Consider the following 23,635-nt stretch of genomic DNA (forward strand, 5'->3'; position numbering starts at 1 on the left):
ATAAAATTGACATTTAGCACTTTTAAAGTATGCCTGAACTAAGTTTTAAAATTCTTTCTTCCCCTCAGTTAGGACATTCTTCCATTCTTCCAGATTGGAAGAATGCACATTCTTCAAAAGCACATTTGATCAGACAGCCAAGACTGACTAGGTCACACAAGTGCATTACACTTGTTTAACTAGAGCTGTTTTGGGAATAGGGTTAGTGATTTTAGCTTTGATATATTAATTTCAAGATGTTTTCCATCACAGAATATTTCATTTCTACAGATACTACAGATTATTTTTTTAAATGTCTATGAAAACTATGAATATGTAAATGAATTCTATTTATAAAAGATGGAAACAAATACATTTCAACATGACAAATCCAGTTTTCCAATGTGTGTGTGTTTGTGGGAGGGGGCAACTTATTTAAAACAGCATTGTACAGCATAAGAGAATTAAGCAACATAAGTGGATACTTTAGTAAGTGGAAAAAGAGGAAAAACTAACAACATTTTATTTGTTAGAGTAGACTTAGAATAGTTCAGTTGAAAGAGACCTACAAAGATCATCTACACCATCTGCCTGACCTCTTCAGAGTTAACCAAAAGTTAAAGCATATTATGGAGGGCCTCACTCAAATATCTCTTGCATACTGAAAGGCATGGGGCATCAATTACCTCTCTAGGAAACACATTCCAGTGTTTGACCACCCTCATGGTAAAAGAAAGTTTTCCTAATGTCCAGTTTGAACCTCCTCTTGCACAGCTTTGTGCCATTCTTGTGTCTCCCATCATTAGTTACCAAGAAGAGGAGACCATCTCCTCCAGGAGAATCATCTCTTGACCAGCTGGTGATGCTGTGTTTCACAGAATCACAGAATCATCTAAGTAGGAAGAGACCTCCAAGATCACAGAGTCCAAGCTCTGACCTAACACTAACCAGTCCTCCACTAAACCATATCACGAAGCTCTACATCTAAACATCTTTTAAAGACTTCCAGGGATGGTGACTCCACCACTTGCCTGGGCAGCCCATTCCAATGTCTAACAACCCTTTCAGTAATGAAGTTTTTCCTAATATTCAACCTAAAACACCCCTGGCACAACTTTAGCCCATTCCCCCTCGTCCTGTCACCAGGAGCATGGGAGAACAGACCAACCCCCACCTCACTACAGCCTCCTTTAAGGTATCTGTAGAGAGCAATAAGGTCACCCCTGAGCCTCCTTTTCTCCAGGCTGAACAAGCCCAGCTCCCTCAGCCGCTCCTCGTAGGACTTGTTCTCCAGGCCCCTCACCAGCTTCGTTGCCCTTCTCTGGACTCGCTCGAGCACCTCCATGTCCTTCTTGTAGCGAGGGGCCCAGAACTGAACACAATACTCTTACCAGGATGCAAGACAGGGGTAGAAGCAAAAGAGACAAAAAGTATGAGATTTTCCCATCCTGGAGAAAATCAGCCACAACACAAGGGGAAAGCACCGTGCAGAAAACAATCTGCAGTACATTGAAGCCATATCTGTGGATTATCACCAGTATTTCAAAGGTCTTCCCCCCACCCAAATTCTCATCCCCTTTCCAGCCCTGCTAGGTTTTCCCTATTTGAGGTTATATGGACAAATTAATTTTCTCGGTTGTGCTATTCAATAATCTTTCCTTTCCTATAAAGAAAAATCATCAATAGACCATGCAAAAGTTTAGTATCCTCCTCTTTTCTTCTGCATCTGCAAATGCATTACTTTTCAGGTTAGGAAAACAGTTTGTGCTCTAGCAGCGTACTCATAAAGGCTGCTACTCTGTTGCCAGAGCTCATGACATTGGAGTTGAATGCAGCCCCCAATATGCTCAAATGTTAGCTCTCAGCCAGCTCTGCATTCTGCTTTCACATACAGTGACCTGGCTTGAGGTGTCAGCACTTGAGTGGATAAGTGAAGAGTTGATTTGGGAAGAGATTCAAGGCTTGCACAAGGTAGAAAACGGATTGGAGGGATTTTGTTTGTTGCTTTGTTTAACTGTACACAGAAATTCAATAACTGGCATGTTACTGTCATTTTCAGAAAAAGCTCTTCAGTGATTACTGGTCTTTGATCCAATCCTTATTTTCATTTCCCTGAAGCTGGACACGGATGGCTTACCCCTCCCCAATAAGTTAGTTCTCGGCCACGGAGCATAGTAGCTGATCTCAAAACCTGCCTCTGCTGTCTGAGAAAAGGGCAGCCTGATACATAATCTACACAGTCAGGCTTCCTGCTGTGAGGAGGATCTATTTGGATAGAAAGAAAAGAGCCTTTGAACCTCTTTATTTTGTGCTGATCTTCAGGCTGGGCAGGATGAACTCATCCAAGAGTAACTCAGGGCTGCCTCAGAGTTGCTCTTAATCTCAGGAATCTGATGAAATGCCCATGCAGTGGACTTTCATGAATAAATAAAGCACAAAATGCATTACACACAGAAATTAACAAACTGTCTTAGGACCCAGTTAAACCTGGCATTGATTTCTATGTAGTGGCAACATTAGGTTATAGATTTGTGTATAACATTTCTTAGTTTTCATGTAAATGTTCGCACTGTTTTCTCCCAAGACCTGATTTCACAACTGAACCTTCCTCAGTTGTTTTCATCTTAGACACTATGACTGAGAGGGATGTCCACTTGGACTGCCATGCCCAGGACTCTACCCCACATGCCTCCTCACAGCAGCCTCTGGCTGTTCCAGCTGCCACCTCCCAGAGACGGGCACTAACCCAGCCATGACATTTGCAGTGAAGCAGGAAGGTCTCTGCTGCCAAGCCTCCAGCCTGCCCGCACCCCATGTCCAGTGCTGTGCCAGGCCACCTCTTTGGCAGCAATTTGTTGCTGCTGCTGTTTCTGCCATGCAGGCAGAAGTTATGAACTACCAGAAGTAGCTCCAGAGGAGGCTGTGAAGAATGAGGCAAGAGGAGAGAAAGTAGTGGGAAAACTTCCTGTGATCTCAGACTCATATTTAGAACTGTAAAACCACACATGGAATAATGTCTCATGCATCCTTAACACTGGACATGGGTGCAAAGTTGAAATATGGAAGATAGCACTTCATATATGAAGTCCAGAAGCCTATATTGCTGGCTGGGAAGGCTCTGTGGACTGTTTTGCTCTCCAGTATATAAACTACTGAGTCTTATGATTATGGCTTTCACAATGCTTTAACCACACCACTGAAGATTAAGAGGGTTAACACAAGTGTCACCAATGGCATAATCTGTAAACAACCACACAGAGATATGTTGGAGGCATAATAAAGCCTGCACAGACTCTATTACCAGCAGTGAGTCATGAAATAGAAAGAACCCAGGCTGACTGTCAGAGCCTGGAGTGAACGTGCTGAGCAGCCCGCCAAAATTAAGAAACCAGGAAGAAAACCATATTTGTACTTGTAAACTAAGCAAGTTTGATGTGGAAATCAGTGAACTGTATCATACAAGGAACTCTTCTGAGTCCCTTTTCCTTCTGTCTCCTCCAGGAGAGAGCTGCACTTCTGCCTTTCTCAGGAGAAAGGACTGTAAGTTAGGACTGTAAGTTTCTAAACGAGTCTACACAGCTCAGTCTAAACCAGAGAACATCTTTTGAATGATGTTCTGTGTACTTAACACAGTGTCCTTGTGACTGAAGGATTCCAGTTCAGAAGCCTGATTAGGAAACTTGGATGCTTTGTGTTTATATAGTTTACAAGCAGCTTTTTTTTTTTTTAATGCAATAAATAAAAATATTATAGAATATTTTTGAATGATGAATCCTTTGAAAGTAATAGGATTGGTTCACATATATGACAAAGATAAATTTTGCATCACTGAATATTAAATATCATCTATAAAATGTCGATGAAGCTCCATTTGTTCATTGTCAGATGCTGCACAGCAGGAGTTTTAAACAGCCTTTTGTAACTATTTCTCTATTTCCTTGCCATTCATTTTATTTGAACATTATATACAGCAGCGTACTTTCAATATTTATTATGAAAGAAATTTAACTTTTTCAGATATAAAAAAAAATAATCTGAACCTTGCTGTTATATGTATAATGATACAACAGATAATTCAAATGCAGGTAACAAACATAATGCCATAAAATATATATGTGTATATGTAAATATTATTGTGAGAACCATGTGTACTCTTCAGATGTAACTTTGATTTAATATGTTTCTTCCCTGTATGTTATTGAACTGGATTTTCATACAGTTGCCAATTGCCGTGATATCTTAATGTCTGAAATACCTAAATGACATTTTCTCTGGGCAACAGCATGTGCAAGAACACACCGGATTTTGTTTATTAAGTAGATAGAGGCAGATTCATCAAGTATAATGACATTATGCAGCAGTGCAGCTCCAACAGGGATTCTCACGTACCTGAACAGAGATATCAATTTAATCTGACTGCAACATGACTTCTATGTTACTACAACTCTGGAAACTCCTCTTTTATGTCACTGTAATGCCACAGTGAATTTGTTCTACCTATTTATGCAAAAACAATTGCAATACAGACAATAATGACTATTCACATGCATAAAAATGGACAACAAATTTACCCAGACAGCCTGCTGACACAGTAACTCTAAATGAACTCTGTTTGTGTAATGGGTTTCCGTGGCACAGTTTTGGTAGCAGGCGGCCATAGGGGTGGTTTCTGTGAGAAGGATCTAGAAGCTGCCCCATGTTTGGTAAGGGCCCCACTGCTGACCAGAGCCGAGCCAGTAAGCGATGTTGTTTTGCACCTCTGTGAGAGTATATATAAGACAGGAAAAAAAAAAAACACTGCGCCACACAGCAGCTGGGAAAGTGAGAGGAGTGAGGAACAGCCTTGCAGGTGCCAAGGTCAGTGCAGAAGGAGGGGGAGAGGTGCTCCAGGCGCCGGAGCAGAAGTCCCCTGCAGCCTGTGGTGAGGCCCATGGTGAAGCAGGATGTCCCCCTGCAGCCCATGGAGTACCACGGTGGAGCAGGGTTCCACGCTGCAGCCCGTGGAGGAGACCACGGTGGAGCAGGTGGCCCTGCACCGACGGAGGCTGCCGCCTGTGGAAGATCCCTGCAGGAGCAGATTCCGGGCCGGACCTGTAGCCCGTGGAGAGGAGACCACGCAGGAGCAGGTGACCTGGCAGGAGCTGTTGCCCGTAGGGGAGCCAGGTTGGAGCAGTTTCCTCCTGAGGTATGGACCCCGTGGTACGGACCCATATCTGGAGCAGTTCTGGAAGAGCTGCTGCCTGTGGGAAGCCCACGCCGGATCAGTTCGTCAAGGACTGCATCCCGTGGGTGGGACCCCACAGCACAGGGGACGAGAGTGACCGAGAAGGAGCAGCAGAGAAGTGCTGTAGACTGACCATAACCCCCATTGCCCCGTTCCCCTGAGCCGCTTGGGGGGAGGAGGTGGAAGAGGGTGGATGGGGGGGGAAGGTGCTTTTGGTTTCTTTCCTTTGTTTCTCACTTCTCTAGCTTGTTAGTAATAAGCAATAAATCTTACTATCTCCCTATGCAGAGTCTGTTTTGCCCGTTACAATAATTATTGCATGATCTTCTCGTCCTTATCTCAACCTTTGAGCCCTTTTCATCGTATTTTCTCCCCGTTCCTCTTTGAGGAGGGGGAGTGAGAGAGTGGCTGTGCTGGAGCTTGGCTGCCCACTCGAGCGGAACCATGACAGCTTGTATGCATACACCCTGACACTGGCTCTTGATTATATGTTCCCTCCTCACTTCCTTAAAGCAGACATCCTGTAGAAATATTCCTTTTTCAAAGATCTAGACAGAATAAAGCAAGAGGATTCAGTCCATTAAGGGATGGAGATGTCACAGTTCTGAGCAACAGCATTTAAGCACCCTTCCACTAAACATAATCTGAACATCTGAACTGGCATGGTGATTCCCTGTACTATGCAACAGAAAAATTAACAATGCTCTGAGAAGGTCTGTGTTATTAGCCCACATAAGACAGAGAGTAATTCTTTAACTGGGGATCTTGACTGTGCTTAAACACAAGACATACAGACAGAACTGGAGTTCTCAGCACCAAAATATGTATGGGTAGCCCCCCAAATAGGCTTTCAGAACATGTGGAACTTTTATTCCATATTTTCTCCGAAGGCAAAGAAATTTTGAGATGTCTGAAACTACTAAACGTTTTGACAGATCTCGGCTCAGTCTTTCTCAATTATCTTTCTCTTGTGGATCTAGCCTGAATTCTTGTGTCTGTCTTGTACCATTTCCTCAGGTTCCCCATATGTAAAATAAAAGGCTTTGTCAGTTGATGGTGCTGTTGTTATCTGAAAAAATGCAGTATATACACATGCCAGGTAAGAATGGACTGGAACCAATCTTTGCTTCCCTGCAATATTCCTAGACAAAACTGATCAGCAGTGCTGAACAGAAGCCAAAAGTCTGCTTACCCAAGGAGACAAAATTAGAAACCTCTAGTCAAAAATGTCAGGTGGACTTCACCCTAATAATCTAAAGCTATATTTAGCAATGATTTGCATGATGTCCAGAAGGCTCAGAGCTGGAACAGCATTCTAAATGCATTTGTGAGGTTACACAGAGGTGTCCATTCTTGCCTCTGGAATTCTTAGAAGTGTATACAAAATTTCAATTTCGCCAACCCATTAATTTCTCAGGACAGGTTGACACACTGGTTCATGCCACAGACAATCTGCATCCTTCTGCCAGGGTTACAAAAAGCCCCCTGTTTTGTTTTTCCTTTCCAGCCTCAGCCAGTGAGTGGCCAGCAGCACTGTAGGACAGTATTCCTTCTCCATCCCCTGCAGGGATGGTGTTCAGAGGAATGTTACTCTGTTCAGATAAACAAGAGTATGGTATTTCTTTCCTTCCTCTTCCAACTTTCACACTGGGAAGATGCAACATGGCACAGGAGACTGGACTTCCCTCCAGCACAGCCAAAGGGATTTGCTGCCTATCTGTGAAACCATTACCACCAAGCAATCTGCCTTCCTTTGCACCACCTCATCTGTTTGTTTTTCAAACACTGCCCCTATGTTAGTGTTGAAAGCATATGCCATATTTGCCATAAGGGTCTTACATCAAACACACTGGTCTGCAGCTACAGAGTTTGTGTCTTAAAATGTCAATGAGTATCAAATTAGTAGTGTTGAAATTTCAAAAACAGAATTGCAGAACAACCTGGTATCTGATTCTCAGAAAAGTTAACAGATGGCAAAAATTTTCTCTCTCGGTTATTAAAAAATTTACCAGCTCAAGATGTACTTTCTAGTGTAATAACTGATCAACACTCACTCTACTTCAAATGATTTAACTTTTAGTTGAGAAAATGAACTGTGGGAGTGTGGCCATGGGGGTTGGCAACCCCTGTGGTTAATGATAACAGTAGACTCTTAACAATGAGGCCATCAGGAATGTAAAAGAGCTTAGAGGGAACAAAGAAGGGTGATTCAGGAGACTTCATGCAGTTTCAGGGTTGCTTGTTCTCCAGCCATTAAGGCATGGAAGTTGCTGGGTGTTTGCTGTTGCCAGGCAAAGTTGTTGACCAATGAATAGTGGAAAAGGACTGCTGTGGGGCGAACCGTATAAGAAGGGAGCCTGTACTCAATATGGGGATGCAACATAGTATAATAAAGTTATATCATCAATAAAGTAGCAGCAGTTACTGAAAGAACCCTGGTGTCCATGTGGTCCATTATGCCACAATGAACTACAATTATTTTTTCCAGTTAGAAAACCATAATGTTACAAATTCTGAGTCAATTCAGCTTTATAAGATTTATTTATGGGGTTAATAGAAGGCAAGTAAACAGCACTGGGTGCACAGGGAGTCTGGGCTCCTCCAACAGACACACGTTACATCAGGCAGCTGGTTTTTATGCTCCTAGGCTAATACATATTCATTGCTACTTCTAGAAAAGGCAGGGTTATTATAATTAGTTCCCAGAATCCGAACCCTCCCACTGGCGCATGCGTATCAGCCTCAGGTGGTCCCTCTGGGGGTCTCTTGTGCTGAAGGCTTGTAGTCTTCTTCCCGGGTTTTGTCCTTGTCCTTCTCCTTTGTCCATCTTGGCCGGATATCAGAGACTTGTGCAGTGTCCCATGCAAGATTTGTCTTTTAGTCGTCATTCTGCTTCTCCTTTCTCCTTAATCTCTTGGCCGGATATGAGAGACTTGCATAGCGTCCCATGTAATAGCCACAATAGTTAGCAGTTATTCTGAAACCCCTTTGTTCTCTTATCCCCAGATATCAGAAACTCAAGTTTTACCTCTACTGACACGAATTGCTGGAACATTCCTTACAATAACTTATCTGCTTACTTTGAATTACAAAGTAGCACTATAATATTTAATTTCTTATTACAGCAAGAACTTTATATTGCAAATAAAAGTGTGAATAAAAAGTTTAAATTTCTTCATAGTTTCTTTTTGTTCTTTCAGTAGATTAACAGAACTGTATGAACTGACCCTTCTTTGACTCATCTTTAAGACTGGGAAATAGGGGGAGAGAAGATGGCTATTTATAGTGTAAACAACAAAAAACAAAAAAAAACATGCTTGTGGAAATTGGGATCTCTTCACAGATGCTAACCTCACATATCCAGTGGCTGAAGGTAGGCTTTTCTATAGAAAGTGAGAAACAAAAAATATTATGTATATAAGATGAATTTTTGGGAAGATACTAAAGTTCAGGAATGTAAATAAAAAAGAATGAAAATACTTCTTTTAGAATTAAATCAATTGGACTGTTGTACTAAGATGCAATCTGGTAATATAAATACAGGATAGGAAGATAATGGAAGACACCTACAGTAGTTATTGAAAAACCTCATTGAAATGAGAACTGTTTGATATTGGAGCAGCATATTTCTAATTTAATATTACTTTCTTGATATCCTTCACTAAACATTACAGACTGTAATTTAGACATTCTCAAATATTTGCTTGTAATATGAAAAACAGACTCCATTGGAAAAACAGAATTAGTTCAAGATATATTTGATTAAAAATACAGTTGTTAATCTAGAGTTTCCCACGACTGCAAAGCAGATGTTTTAAAGAAGATAATTTAAATAAATATGGGAAGAAACATTTCAGCAACAAAAACTTTGTAAATACTTCTGCTAGGTACCACTCTCTGTACATCTCCAAGATAAGCAGCCTTCAATGCACTGTCAAATGCTCTATTATACAAAGTGAAGGAGCCTCACAATTTATTTCTCTATATGATGAATGTATGCACATATACAGGGAAGTGAGAGTCAACAACTCCAGAGCAGCATTCATTCAACATTAAAGCACAATCCTGCTCTAAATGGAATGCACTTTTATTTAACTGAGATACTATCTATGTAAACTCAGAGACATGGCTGATTTCCTTAGTAACTGAAATAAATGGTTACTCCTTTCAAGTCCTGCTAGCACTGCAAACTTAATAGAGTTCTAGAAGTACAAAGTGGTTTCAGTTTTCGCTTACCAGCACTGGGATAAACTGAATTCTCATTGCAACTTCTTCATGACTGATAAACCAGAAAATGCATAGCTTTGGCTTCCAGACTACAGGGAAAACTTCCAAAGATTTGGTAATGTCTCATCTTCTCCTTTCTTCTGTTTCTGATGATCGCACATCTTTAATACAAGGCCATCATCGGCAATATACATGCAAGCACATAGTCCATAAGGGCAGAATCACAGTGTGAGATTCTGTGTGAAAAGTAACAAGCAATTCCAGAATTAAGACTACTCTCTCTGGTCACATAGCCCCTTCTCATCTTCTACTTATTTTAGTAAATGTTCTCCACCATTGGATTACTGATAGTGTTTTCTGACATTAACTATCACAGCCTATTTCATATCTCAGTTAAATCTGATAGCATTTTCTTTTTTTTTTTCTTCTTTTTTTTTTCTTCTTTTTTTTTTTCCTTTTTTCTTTTAATACTGCTACAGCAATCTCATAGTTGGTTGATGGTGTGGAACCCCATTTCCTTCACATGTTACAGCTAGAACCACTAGCACTTTAAATACTGGACTTTAAATATTATCTTAAATTTTTCCTGTCTGAAGAGCTGATATAACAGCACTTAATTATTTATTATTTTCTCTTAGGTGTGTTAGTTTGTTAATATTGCATTGCACTGGATTTATGCAACAAATTAAGGAGATATTTTCAACCTGGAAGAAAATTTGCCATTTTCAGGTTGATGACAAGCTGAAGAACTCAGAAAACTTTAACATCAAATGTTATCTATTACATGTTAAATAATCTGCAACAACATTAACTGTTAGGAAACTAATATACACATTAAGAAAAGGCACGTTGATGATTATTTTTATGTACAGTACACATGAAGCAATCCAGTGTTCATGAGAATCATCTGTTGAATAAAAGTGGCCAGCAAAAGAAGCCCTACTTGCACAGTAAAAATGGAGGATCATTTAAGGAGGAAGTAAAAGCTAGGTAACATCTTGCTCTACAACACTTAAATAAATAAAAGAAAAATAAATTATAATAGCTCTAGCAGTCAGAGTTTTCCATGTCAGTAAATGAGAAAATATCAGATTGTATGAGAAGCAACTAGGTTCTTTTATTGAACAATGCATACACGTTTTACTCTATCTTCTCCATTTTGACAATAGCAGAAGCCTAATAAGAGCCTTCCTCTTTCCATGCTGGCTGATGCTGTTTGGAGAGGTTAGGGACCATGCCTGGTACTAGCTGCAGCTGGCAGCTTGGACTACTGCTTGACTCATGACAAAGTATTGGAAATGCGGACTCTTTTTTGACTTAGGTATACATACAGTAAAAAGTAAACGTACTGTGGTGTGCAGGTGTGTTCACAGCAGCAGGATCCAGCTGGGGTATGCAGGAGTTCCCAGGGCCCTGCAGGATTTCTGCTATTGTTCTTAGCATGTCAGGATGGGATGTACTCACATCTATTGTTTCTTTTTTTGTTTGTTTGTTTGTTTGTTTGGCTGGGTCAGTTAATCCAGCATCACAACAACACATCTCTTTAACTCATCTTGCATTAAGTAGTAGAGAAATCATCTTCACTGCTATTGGCTTAACTCTCATCTCTGATAAGCTCACAGAGTTTTGCCAGATAGTATTGCAATTACATTTTTTTCTTCTACAAGGACACCCCTCAGGGAACATTTCCTAATGTAAATTCCATTGCAGTGCTGTAATAATTAGGTGAGGCATGCAGCTAGGGTTTAAAACATGTAAAAATGAGCAATATGAATTAACTGCATAACTCCAATGAGCTAGTTCCAGATAAGTTTAATAGATCCTTTTTGTAGGTTGAGGTGAAGAATATAAATATTTTAATGAAAATTGTTTTAAATATACATGTATTCTGTAGTACCTTAACTCAAGCTACAATAGTGGTTTGAGAAATTTCCTATTTCTAATCAGCACAGAGCAAAATAGTTCCTACAGCTGTTGCACCGCTGTGTGTTAAGCTGTATATATTTAACAGGATTTTACTCCAAGTATCCTGCAACATTTTTGTATCAGAAAACTTTGACTTGTAAAATTAGTACTCTTCAGAATTTTCAATGTACTTACAAATACCCTGCAGCCAGACATGTTGCATCTTTGAAATCCTAAAATTTGTAGCTTTAAAATTTCTCTGAATGGAATAATTAGATAGCATTTTGTATGCCTGCTATAATGGTTTTGCACATGAACTACTTTTAAACCACTGAGATTCAAACAAGATTTTGACAGAAAAAAAAAAGTAGTGACTCTTATGAGTAATTTAGGCATGTCAAAAACAAATTGTTGCCTTATTTTATACTTTTTATGATTTGTGACATAAGAATGTATTACATCTGCACTGTTGTTTTACTTTGGTTATGATTTTTGCCATTCAAATGAATACAGAGCAAGAAAGAATGAAAATCAATTCTTATTGTTCAATGTAAACTATTTGCATGACAGTCTTGGGCAGGAAATTAATAGAAAAATTATTTTAAAAAGGGAAATTCTAAATCAGAATTGCAGCCTTAATGGAAAAATCATATACAATTAACTAATGTATATTCAGTTTTGGAATAATCATTTCATTCTCCGTGCTGTAAAATCTGAAAGCAACCAAAATACAATGACCTTGAAGTTCTAAATACCAAAATTTTTACCTTTCTTCTCCATTGCTACGGTCAGTTTCATTACAATTAATTTACTTGGTGCCATTTTTTGTTACAGTTACAGTCTTGTCTGTTTTAGTTTTAATTCCTGTCACAGAAAAAAAAAAAAAAATCTTTTACAGATCATGTTTAATATGTTGCACTGGATTTGTTGGTAATTCCACCTCCACATTCATCCATAGGCACAGTCTCATGAATACATAGGTAAAGGTTCACTAAGCCAAACAAATGAAATATGGAGTTTTACCAAGACGAAACTTCTTTTTCTGTTCTGAATGGCATGTTACTACATATTACCAGTGGACACACTAATTCGTAAGAATCATGCTGTGACATGTATCAGAAAGAAGGAAAGAAGGTGGCAAACATAAAAAAAAAACCTACAAAATCATTGGTGTGTTTTAAAGTAATTCTTAGATGTTTGCAAGCACAATTAGACTGTGACATGTAAATATATGTTACTAGCTGCGTAAGAGATTATCTCAATGCATTGTATTTTAACAGTAGAACAATGTATCCCAGATAACTTTGCTTCCCAAATTGACACAGGCTCTGAAATCAATGAATTCTAGACATAACAGTGATCTCTGTATGTTGCTAGATATACACTTCAAGTTTTAGACTTAAGATTCCCAATGAGCAGTTACCTGGTAGCACTAAAAACAAAAAAAAAAAAAAGAAGGATACTCTTCAGTGACCTGTCAATGTCTCGGTCATGGTGCCAAATGGCTTCTTTAGAATCATGTTTCTTGTTGTTACAGCATTTGGGAAGTCTTGCATCTGAAAAAACAAACAAACAAACAAAAAAAAATCACAGATAACCAGCAACATCATTTTCCTGTTCTGTTTGTCAACATTTTTGAGAAATTTAGATCCCAAGGGAAAATTGGTAACAACAGAGATAAACTAGGGATTTACCTACCCTGTGCAGTGTGGGGATCCCAGATATTGTGATCTCATTCTGGTATCTACCCAGCTGGTACAACACAGATCAGAAAGAAAACTTCCCGTTTCTCACATCAGACTAGCAGACCGTTTAGAAGACCCTTATTAACTTAGTCTCAAAGCTGTACTGCTGTGACAAAGTGACTTCCAACCCTAGAAGGAATTCAGATGATGATCGATCAATATGCTGACCCATATTTCATCGTATGGTATGGCCCTCCTTGCAAGTCCATCATAAAATCATTGTTCCATGAATTCTATCATATGGACAAAAGACAGCAGGCTCACCGCATTAGCGACACTGACTGTTTGGATTTCTTGAAGAGACTTTTCATTCAAGTGTTATGAAGTTTCAAAAATACTTTAAGAGACTAGAAGTAGCACAAAGAAAGTGCACAAAAGCATTTGATTTTTGCATGGCTCATTCAGCAGCAGGAACTGTGCAGCCCTAAGTCTCTCCCAAAGAGGAACAAGATTGCTTCTCCTTGCACCACCTCATACTCTTGCTTCTGCTCTCAGCACTGTGCACAAGCACTCATGGTGGCAGCAGTACCTCGAATGCAGCATGGAACACCCCATCATCTTCACCACATCACAGAACTTCTTTGAAATGCGTGCCAACATGACAGGTGCTAGCAGGAGAAGGCTCAGTCTTCTGTGTTGCCAATGACTTTGCACTAGCATTATATCCTTCAGTTAAACCTCTCTGTGCGAGACAGAGGTGCACTGTGTCACTGTCTGTCTTGTGAGGTCTGATTCTCTAGTTCAAAAATTAAAAACAGAAAGGAATGAAGTATCACAAGCAAGTTCCCATCCCTTTTGCCTCCAAAACACATTAATTAGATATGAAACACAAAGCAAACAGAAGCACTGAAATATCGGTAAATGCAGAATGTAGGCAGGCCATGCTACTCATGTGCGTCTGCTCTAAATACAAATGTAACTGCCCAAGGACAAATTCTCTTCAGAGAAATCTGCTTAGAAATCTGCACAGAGAATCTGCTTAACTGTCCATTCAAAGTGGTCAATACTCAGATAAATGGGCAGCCATTCAGCATTTGGTTTTCTTTCTTATTCATTTAAACAAACAAGGAATTGCATACTGACATCTGGGAAGAACATACAGAAGTGTCCCTCATCATTCTAACTCATAATTTTTAAAACGTGAATGTTCACTGAGAGCTTAAAAGCTTCAAGAGATTTTCTCCTATTTTGCTACAAGAAGATACCTATGTCTGTTAGAAAGGAACATTTTTATTTATTTATTTATTAATCTTGCACATTTCTTGCTTCATTGGTATGTCTAGCAACTGCATAAACTTACCACTGTGTGTGTGGGTACTGAAATCCACATGATTCTGCTATTCCAGAATTTCATAGGCTTTATTCTAGCGTTTTTTCATTGTCTCTCATTACAGCAGTGAAAAATGAAATGGCACAGGGCATAAAAGAATTCAATCAAACAAACAAACAAACAAACAAACAAAAAAAACCCAACAACATAATTTCCATCACAAAGTAGATTTAATAGATGTTTGTGAATGTTTCAATATTTTTATTCTTCTACTTAAAATGCTCTTGTCTTTATGTCCAATTTGAGAAAATGCTTCAGCGCTACCAATGAGTCAGAGGAGCATTTGCAGTAACTCTGCTGCATTATGAACTTTTATTTTATATATAGGCAGTTCCATCCATCCAGTCATCTACACAACTAATTTAACTAATATTTGTCATTTTCTGTTGTATTAGAGCTTCATGACTTATTCAAAGCTATTTTGCAAAAATGTTTTCTACTTCTACTAGACTGAAAACTGCAAAAGGTAAAGAATAAAAAATACTGATGTATCACATGTATATGGTATTCTATTTTCTGCTATTTTTTCTGCTTGGCAAGGATAGAATACAGAATCACACAATTGGAAGTTTACCTTTCTTTTCCATTCCTATATATTATTTCTGTAGTTTAAACAACGTTTACGAAATTTAAAAAATACAGCAGAATAGCTGTGATATATAGTATTGCATCTGGATGTTACCCATTCTCAAGAAGTGTTATCTGCATGATTGAGTTTGGATTCGGTTTATGTAGAAGCCAAGATACTTCCAACATTATCAGATTTATACTTGTCTATTTTTCGTTTCTATTGTTTATAAAAGCATGTGGATTTATAAGAAAAAGAAAGAGCTGTTTTGAATGTGATGTGTTTATAATCAACAAGATGGTCCATAGTGACTCTGACTTTTAGGCATTCATGAAATTCAGCAGGATCTCAGCACAATAATTAACTCTCATAAAAATAATTCTGCCTGAATCTGAAGTCCATCAGACCAAACAATTCAAAGTGTTTTTAAAAGCTAGACTATTTTATCCACTTTGTAAAATGCAAATCTACCAATTGAGGAAAGACAAACCGAACAAGGAAATAATGACATTATGATGCAACTAGAAACTATGAAGATTTCTTCGGAGAAAAATAAAAATAAAATAAATAAAATAAAATAAAATAAAATAAAATAAAATAAAATAAAATAAAATAAAATAAAATAAAATAAAATAAAATAAAATAAAATAAAATAAAATAGAATAAAGAAACGTGTGTGTATGCAAACTTATCTTTCATAGAAAACGTATGTTGTATGTGTTATAAATGAAGATACAACTGAATCTGAATTTAGTAATATTTATAAAAGGCAAGTAAACAGCGCTGGGTGCGCAGGGAGTCGATGCTCTACCAACACACACACATGAACATTGAACTTTCTAAGTATATAGATAGAACATTACCTTTACATGTTTATAAGAAACCCAAGTACGCCTATACATAAGTACAATCAGAAAAGGTATCAATTGAAACATAAACATGGCAAAGTTTTCCAAATTCTGGGAACTGTTTAATAAACAATCCTTTAAGTCTACTCCTATTAATGTCCGTGACTGGGGGAGCATAGCTGGAGTTGGTAATCCTGATTGAAGTGCTCCCATATCTTCCATGACTTTATTAATTTCTCTCAGATCATATAACAGTCTCCATTTTCCATTCCTTTTCTCAATTACAAACATCAGAGAATTCCAGGGTTAGTCGTGGGAACAATATGTCTCGCTTTAAGTTGTCAAGCAACTCGGCCTTCGGGCCTTATGTATCCCGTGCTTCCCAGATCGGAGGGAAACATTTCCGTCACCTTTTCAAGGCCAATAGGGCCTGGGTCAAAAGGCACGTCCAGGTCACCAAGGGGTGGAACAGCAAAGGCCTTCGATGGCAGTAGCGGCGGGGGGGCCGATGGTGTAGCAGAAGGATCGGTGGATGAGCCCGCAGCTCCCTCACTATCCGCCAAACCCCACGTTTCTGACTGTGGTCCCACACGGCTCTTTAAGGCCTCAGAGACTGCTCGCCAGGAGCCGAGCAATCCTACCACAATCTTGTCGTTTCTAGTAGCAGAGTCCCACACCTTGACCTCAGTTTGGTCCCACGTTTCAGGATCATAAACTGTCTGATTGTTAATAAAGGGAATAAGCTGCAAGGTTACCAGGACAGTCTTTGTTCCTAAGGACGTATGATTCCCCATAATGCGCAACTGCTTACCAGCGAGGGGCAGTTGTGTGCGGGGTTCCGCTTCTCTCAGTTTGAGCTTCTTCCCAGCTCTGGTGCACCTCTTTCCAGTGACTTTCTGTATGAACTTCTCTGAGCAGTTTGCTGAGTTTGGCCATACCGATCTTCATGAGGCGATCAATGTGCCTGTTCCCGTCCTGGTCCCTGTTCTGCTAGCCTGTCCCTATTCATTCATTTTTTCTATTTCTTTATTGATGACATAACTTCATTATACCGTGTTGCCTTTTCATTTTGAGGACAGTCTCCCCTCTTATACCTCTCGCCCAACAGCAGTCCTTTGCAAACAACTTTTCATTGGTCGAACAACTTTGTCCAGCAAACAGTAATCACCCAGCAACTTCCATGCCTTGATGGCTGGAGAACAAGCAACCTGGGACTGCATAGGGTCTCCTGAATCACACTTCTTTGTTTCCTCTAAATCCTGATGGCCTCATTGTTAAGAGTCTGATGTTATCACCAACCATGGGGCTTGTCGACCCCCATGGCCAAACTCCCACATCTCCCCCTTCTTTATTAATATCAGCCATCTTCTTGACACGAATTATTTCTCCATATATCACATATGTACATATTTATGTTTGTATATTATAATACTAGAAGACTTTTTATTTCAGAAAAAATATTTCAGAAAAACTGATTTTTCTTTGTGTTCATACAGTGTTTTGTTTTGTTTTGTTTTAAAGTTTCTATGAACATAATTTAAAAATAAGCAGTTCTGGTAACACAAGAATTAATCAAGACCACTTTCTAATGAGTTTAGTGTTCTGGATGATTATCTTAATGTCAATGAAGGTCTGACTAAAGTCTTTCCTGCTGTTAAATAAAATGTCTCTCTCAGAAGTGTGGTGATGGTTGTTTCTGCTGCAACTTCTCTTTTCGTTAGGGAATTTCTGAGTGGGAACTCTTCTCTGCTCAAAAGTCATTGTATCCTTTATCAAACCTGCCTGAAAGCAGGTAATGGTTTCCAACACAATCAGCTGACAAAGGGGGAAAACAGGAACAGCCCATGGCACAACAGTTGGGTCACACAAATAAACAGACTTCTTTCTTTCCTCCATCTCCCCTGCCCTCTTTTCCTTTCCTTCATCTCTTCCGACATCGCCATCTGATTGCAAAGGTCTAGTTTCCCTCGAAAATATGCTAAAAAGTCTGTCAAAGCATACATATCAAGATTTATCCCTCCTTTGTGAAAAGTACTTAGTTGTAAGGCTTAATGAACTGCTAGAAGACAACTGAGTGATGTTACTATCTTTTTCACAGAAGAAAACATCACAAGTATCATACTCCCCACAACTACAGACTAAGGAAATGAATGACTAAAAAAAAAAAAAAAAAGTTCCTTTAATGGTGAGAGACATCATTATGACCAAGGGAAAATAAACCTTTAGATTTACCATCCAAAGTGGAAGATATTCCCTTCTTAGCACCAGAGCAGAACACTACAGCTGTGCCTGCAGTGGAAACTAAAAGCCCCTGCTCTGGCAGAGACCTAGCACTCAGACATCTCTTCTGTTATGCTTTGACAATGTCCCTGGCCTAATTTTGGCCAGTACCAATTAGCACTTTCCAACACAATTCCCGAGCGCTAGTCAGGCAGGAACATAGCCCAGAGTCTGTTCTCCTTAGGCAACCTCAATGCAGCCATCCTGTTTGAGAGATTAAGAGAGTTCAGCTCCATGAACTTGTGTCATATCATGCCTTCTGGTTTCTGGGAGCAAAATAGCCTGAATTATTATTATTATTTTTAGAAGTACAGATCCTGCAAGTTTAAAAGCACAGATCCTGTGAGTTCAGATCCTAAGGCTACATGCATCACCAGAGATGCCACAACTAACACTGTTAGAAAGGCCTCTTTTACTACAGGTCAAGATAAGCAATTTACGCTTTACCAGCCCTGTTATCAGAAGGATATTTTAAGCAATAGATGCATTATTGAGATTTCCAACTATCCTTGATACAAGGATACAAAAAAGAAAAAAAAAATACCTGTGCATCAATGAGACCCACACAATAAAGCTACATGGTTTGAAACTCATACTTACTCAAAATATAAATCTTATTTAGCATCTTAACTTTCAGCCAAAATTTCAGAGGGTGGTTTCATTTCATCAAGTTACTTTGTATTTGTTTACCATGAAATGTGCTTAAACTTCAGACCCTTTTAAAGTCAGAAGGAGCACATTTCATGTTTTCATTGATACATTCAGGTAAGATCTGTAATTTTTATAGTAGCACAAGTATGTTAATCTTCCATCCAGAGAGTTTTGAAGTTTATTTCACATGATTTGGCTGTTGTTTTAGAAAGGATTGCAGATTAACTTCAGGGTCCTTATTTCAAACAGAATCTGACAAGACCAGATAGCACTCTAAAATGTAGCTGATGGGGATTATTTAACACAGTATATAGTATTTGATTCTGTGTATGTTATAATCAATTTCTGACAGTCCCAATCCTGGTTAAAGCAGGTGATTAAAAAAGATAAAAAAATAACAGCCTACTGGAAACACAAGCAACTAACTAGACACCATTTTAATACAAACTGCATCTCAACAGAGAAAAATGGGATTGACCTCTGCTAGGGTAAAAAAGATGAACCAAAAGTCAGATTCTGCAAAGTCAGAAGAGTTTTTTTCTAGCGCCTAGACAGGACTTCAGAACTGGATTCTGGACCAAGAGATCTTGTGCAGACCAGATCATGATGTTAACGATCATATGAGAGGAATGAATAGAACCACAGATTCTGAGCAGCTTTATTTTTTCCCCCCCCTCCATATGTGTTTGGCAGTTCACAGATGCCAACATAGGGGGAAATAAACAACAGTGCTATGGCAATCCTGCTAGCACAGTCATTATCAATTAGACTCTGTACAACTTTAATCCTCAGAATCAGGTACAAATGCAGAGAGCCCTACAGAGTGAATAATAGAGAAAACAGAGTAATTGAAATTAGTTCCCCAAATTTCCATTTATTAACTGCAAAATACAGCATTTTAATAACAGTGCACATCGCTGATAATTTGTTGCCTGTTATTTCTGAAAAAAGAAAAAGGGAAAGTGCTGGAAAACAATCAAATAGATAAATCCTGATCTCTTTTCTGCAGTTAAGATAGTCACAGTTAATTGGTTGTGTGTAAGTCTATAATCATTCTTAACCAATTTAAGGAAAGGTTCTCTGTGGGACATTAGATAACATTTCTCTTGACCAATATTGTTAGGATTATATAGCTATTAAAATTAAATTTTACAAGGAGCTTTGTATGCCTGCTCTCCAGGGAAATTTCAAGGAAATGCGTGGACACAGTCATCTCAAATCTAAGATTTTAAGCAAAGGCTTAAAGTGCACCTCTCTCACATTAAAGTGTACCTCTCTCACACATTAAAAACCAAAACCAGAACTGTCCAACCCAAACTCCTGGATTAAAGTACCTATTGTCTAAATGCCATGGTCAACAATTAAAGACTGGGCTCTGAAAGGAAGCTGTAAGAATATGAAACTTAATGATGCCTTGTCTCCTGGAAACAGTGATTCTTCCAAATGTTGAAAATGACACTATTAAGGAGGCACACATAGGGCTTTTGACTACAAAGAAGCAATTCTGTGTAGACACAGTATACAAGAAAACAGCAGGTTATTTGTTTCACAGAGTTGTTGGAACTACATGTGCTATAATTATATATATATGTATATTTTTTGCAAGTACTCTTCTACATAGTCATGATATAGTATGTTGAACCATAACATAGTTTTAAACATAAGTGCAGACTGTGTTTTTAGAAAGTGTATTTATCGGGTGTTAGGCATGCTCTATATATTTGAAAAGCACTAGAAAATTTACTAGTGGTCACACTAGTGACCACACTAGTGGCCTCTTGCCGAGGCGATCAGCTCTTGCCAAGGCAATCGGCTCCAGAGCAGATGCGTTCTGCAGCGGAGCGGGGGATCGGAGAGGCAGGGCTAATTTTTCCGGCATCGAGCCTACTCGATGGAGCCACCAGGACCCGGCAGCCCTTGCAAGGGAGGTGAACGAGGCATAGGCAGAGCCAGCAGCGCCCACTTCCCAGCCGTTCAAAAGCTGCCCCTAGGGAGCATGAGCGACCAGGACAGGCAACCAGGGAGTGGTGCGTCAGAAGGCAGTGGCACGGCAGTTAGCGCGGCAGTTAGTTAGCGCAGGCAGGGCGAGCAGGAAGGGCAGAGCGTTCCCCACCGCCCATACGAACAACTCCTCAAACGGCGGTCTTAGTGCTAGCTCAGCTGTAGTGGTGTACACCAGGCACAGTGCGCTCTCCAGGAAGTCTGTACACACCCAGACCGACTGCCCACTCAAAACTGCGGCAGTTCAGGTCTCCGGGTGCAGGGAGTGACTGAGCCTGCTGCTACCACCTGCGGGGGGTGCAAGCAGGTGGACGACCTGGTCCGCCTGGTGGCAGAACTCAAGGAGGAGGTCGAGAGGTTGAGGGATACCAGAGAGTGTGAGCGGGAGATAGACTGGTGCAGCAACTCCCTGCATGGCCTGAAGGACAGGTGCCGGGGTGAGACACCCCAAATCGGGGTGGACTCCCTGCCATGCTGCTGTCGGGCAGAGGGAGGGGACCTAGGAGTTGATGAGGAATGGAAACAGGTCCCTGCTCGACATCGCAGGCGATGCCCTCTCCTTCTGGCCCCACCTTCCCAGGTGCCCTTACGCAACAGGTTTGAGGCCCTGGAGCTTGAGAGACCGGTAGGTGAGGAAGAGGTAGAAAGTGTACCCAGGAGGACACCTAGGGCAAGGAAGTCGACTCCACGCCTCAGGACTGCCTCCACCAGGACAGAAGGAAGGGTGATTGTTGTGGGCGACTCCCTTCTCAGGGGAACAGAGGGCCCTATTTGTCAGCCTTACCCTACCCATAGGGAAGTCTGCTGCCTCCCTGGGGACAGGGTCAGGGACATTGCCAGAAAGCTTCTCAACCTGGTTCGACCCTCTGACTATTATCCTCTTTTAATAGTCCAGGCTGGTAGTGATGACACTGAAGAGAGAAACCTGAAGACCATCAAATGGGACTTTAGGGGACTGGGACGGTTAGTGGATGGAGCGGGAGTACAAGTGGTGTTTTCACCCATCCCTGCAGTGGCAGGGAGGGGTACAGAGAGGACACGGAAAGCCCACCTGATAAACATGTGGCTCAGAGGCTGATGCCAACACAGGAATTTTATTTAAAAATTTAAAGCTGCCAGGCAGAGAAGGACCTGGGAGTATTGGTGGATAGTCAGCTGAATATGAGCCAGCAGTGTGCTCAGGTGGCCAAGAAGGCCAACAGCATCCTGGCTCATATAAGAAGCAGTGTGGCCAGCAGGGCTAGAGAAGTGATTGTCCCCCTGTACTCGGCTCTGGTGAGGCCGCACCTGGAGTACTGTGTTCAGTTTTGGGCCCCTCACTACAAGAAGGATGTTGAGGTGCTCGAATGAGACCAGAGAAGGGCAACAAAGCTGGTGAGGGGTCTGGAGAACAAGTCCTATGAGGAGTGGCTGAAGGAGCTGGGTTTTTTCAACCTGGAGAAGAGGAGGCTCAGGGGCGACCTTATCACACTTTCTAGGTACATTAAAGGAGTTTGTAGCAAGGTGGGGATTGGTCTGTTCTCCCATGCTCCTGGCGACAGGACGAGGGGGAATGGGCTAAAGTTGAGCCAGGGGTGTTTTAGGTTGGATATTAGGAAAAACTTCTTTACTGAAAGGGTTGTTAGGCATTGGAATGGGCTGCCAAGGCAAGTGGTTCAGTCACCATCCCTGGATGTCTTTAAAAGATGTTTAGATGTAGAGCTTTGTAATATGGTTTAGTGGAGGACTGGTTAGTGTTAGGTCAGAGGTTGGACTCAATGATCTTGAGGTCTCTTCCAACCTAGACAATATGTGATATTCTATGGATAAGTTCAAATATCAACACTATTGCATACATGAAGACAAAGACATTCTGAAATACAATAGAAGGGGGTTGGGTGAGTTTTTGTTGTTGTTTTGGTATTTTGAATAATGTGGCTTAAATGCCCATAAACAAAATACAATAATAATAATGAATTAATTTACAAGGACTGCTATTTCTAATGTTTTGCTATTAGCATCAAATCCTGAAGACAATAAATAGCAGATGATTTGATGCAGGATTTAAAAACAGAGTAATGTTTTATTTAGCTATTAGGACATTGGAAAGGAATGGAATATTGGTGAAATTAGATGAACTCCTTCAGGAAATTTTTACTTGATTGATTCACCAGAAATGTTATGAAAGACACGCTAGGTGTCAGTGGAAATGCACCTTATTAATTTAAGCCCACATTAGGTCTCTTGGTTTTACAAATCAGTTGTTCAGACAGAAGAGATTTAAATACATATTCCAATGTCTTGGACATTTCTCAAATGGAATTGCCAAAAATTTGGATTCATGTAGACTGATTATGTAAGAGTATGCAACAAATGACCATTCTGACATCATGAAACTCCCTTGGTCATGTCAGTTTAAGCAACCCCTTTTTGCAAGGGGAAGTATTTAAAGATATAAGAGGATCCTTCTAGTTAAGATCTCTAAAATAAACTATCAAACAGAGTGTCAGCACACCCAAATCATAAACTGAACGGGAGACCACAGTCAGAACTCTACATCATTTCTTTCTTTACCTTCTGCCTTTCTTTCTATTGTGTACTCAACTCCAATTTTATTTTGCTAAATACTATGCTGAAGTGTGCAGAAAAAAATTGTTTCAGTGAAACTCAATAAAAAAACGTAACCTTACATTAAGTGACCAACAGCAATCTTTTAATTATTTTCACGTACTGTTCTCTGATTACCGAGAACATGTACATGATACAAAGAACAGCACATGATTTGCATGTACTGTTCTCTGATACAAATAAACTAAGAAGGATTTGCTCTGCATGTGTATTACTGGGTTTTGCTATTGTTATCTAATGCTTTCATCACAATTGTATACAGAAGTTTGC

General features: G+C 39.9%; 2 long non-coding RNA genes across 3 annotated transcripts in view; one reads left to right on the top strand and one right to left on the bottom strand.

Annotated features, from left to right (window-relative positions):
• Positions 1-5,486, top strand: part of LOC137856555 (uncharacterized) — a 245,401-nt gene extending 239,915 nt beyond the window's left edge. The window contains exon 3 of the long non-coding RNA XR_011096582.1: positions 5,057-5,486. This is a non-coding gene — a long non-coding RNA (uncharacterized lncRNA). The remainder of the gene's footprint in view (positions 1-5,056) is intronic.
• Positions 5,487-7,725: 2,239 nt separating this feature from the next.
• The window catches only part of LOC137856556 (uncharacterized), a 36,112-nt gene continuing 20,202 nt past the window's right edge, over positions 7,726-23,635 (bottom strand). Inside the window, exons 2-4 of one of the 2 annotated variants that reach the window (XR_011096584.1) lie at positions 12,759-12,891; positions 9,440-9,666; positions 7,726-8,586 (exon numbers count right to left, since the gene is read on the bottom strand). This is a non-coding gene — a long non-coding RNA (uncharacterized lncRNA). Of the gene's footprint in view, positions 9,667-12,758; positions 12,892-23,635 lie in introns of both variants that reach the window. The other variant, XR_011096583.1, reaches the window with a different exon arrangement.

The sequence above is a fragment of the Anas acuta genome, chromosome 4, assembly GCF_963932015.1.
Source record: "Anas acuta chromosome 4, bAnaAcu1.1, whole genome shotgun sequence".
Taxonomy (NCBI): Eukaryota; Metazoa; Chordata; class Aves; order Anseriformes; family Anatidae; genus Anas; species Anas acuta.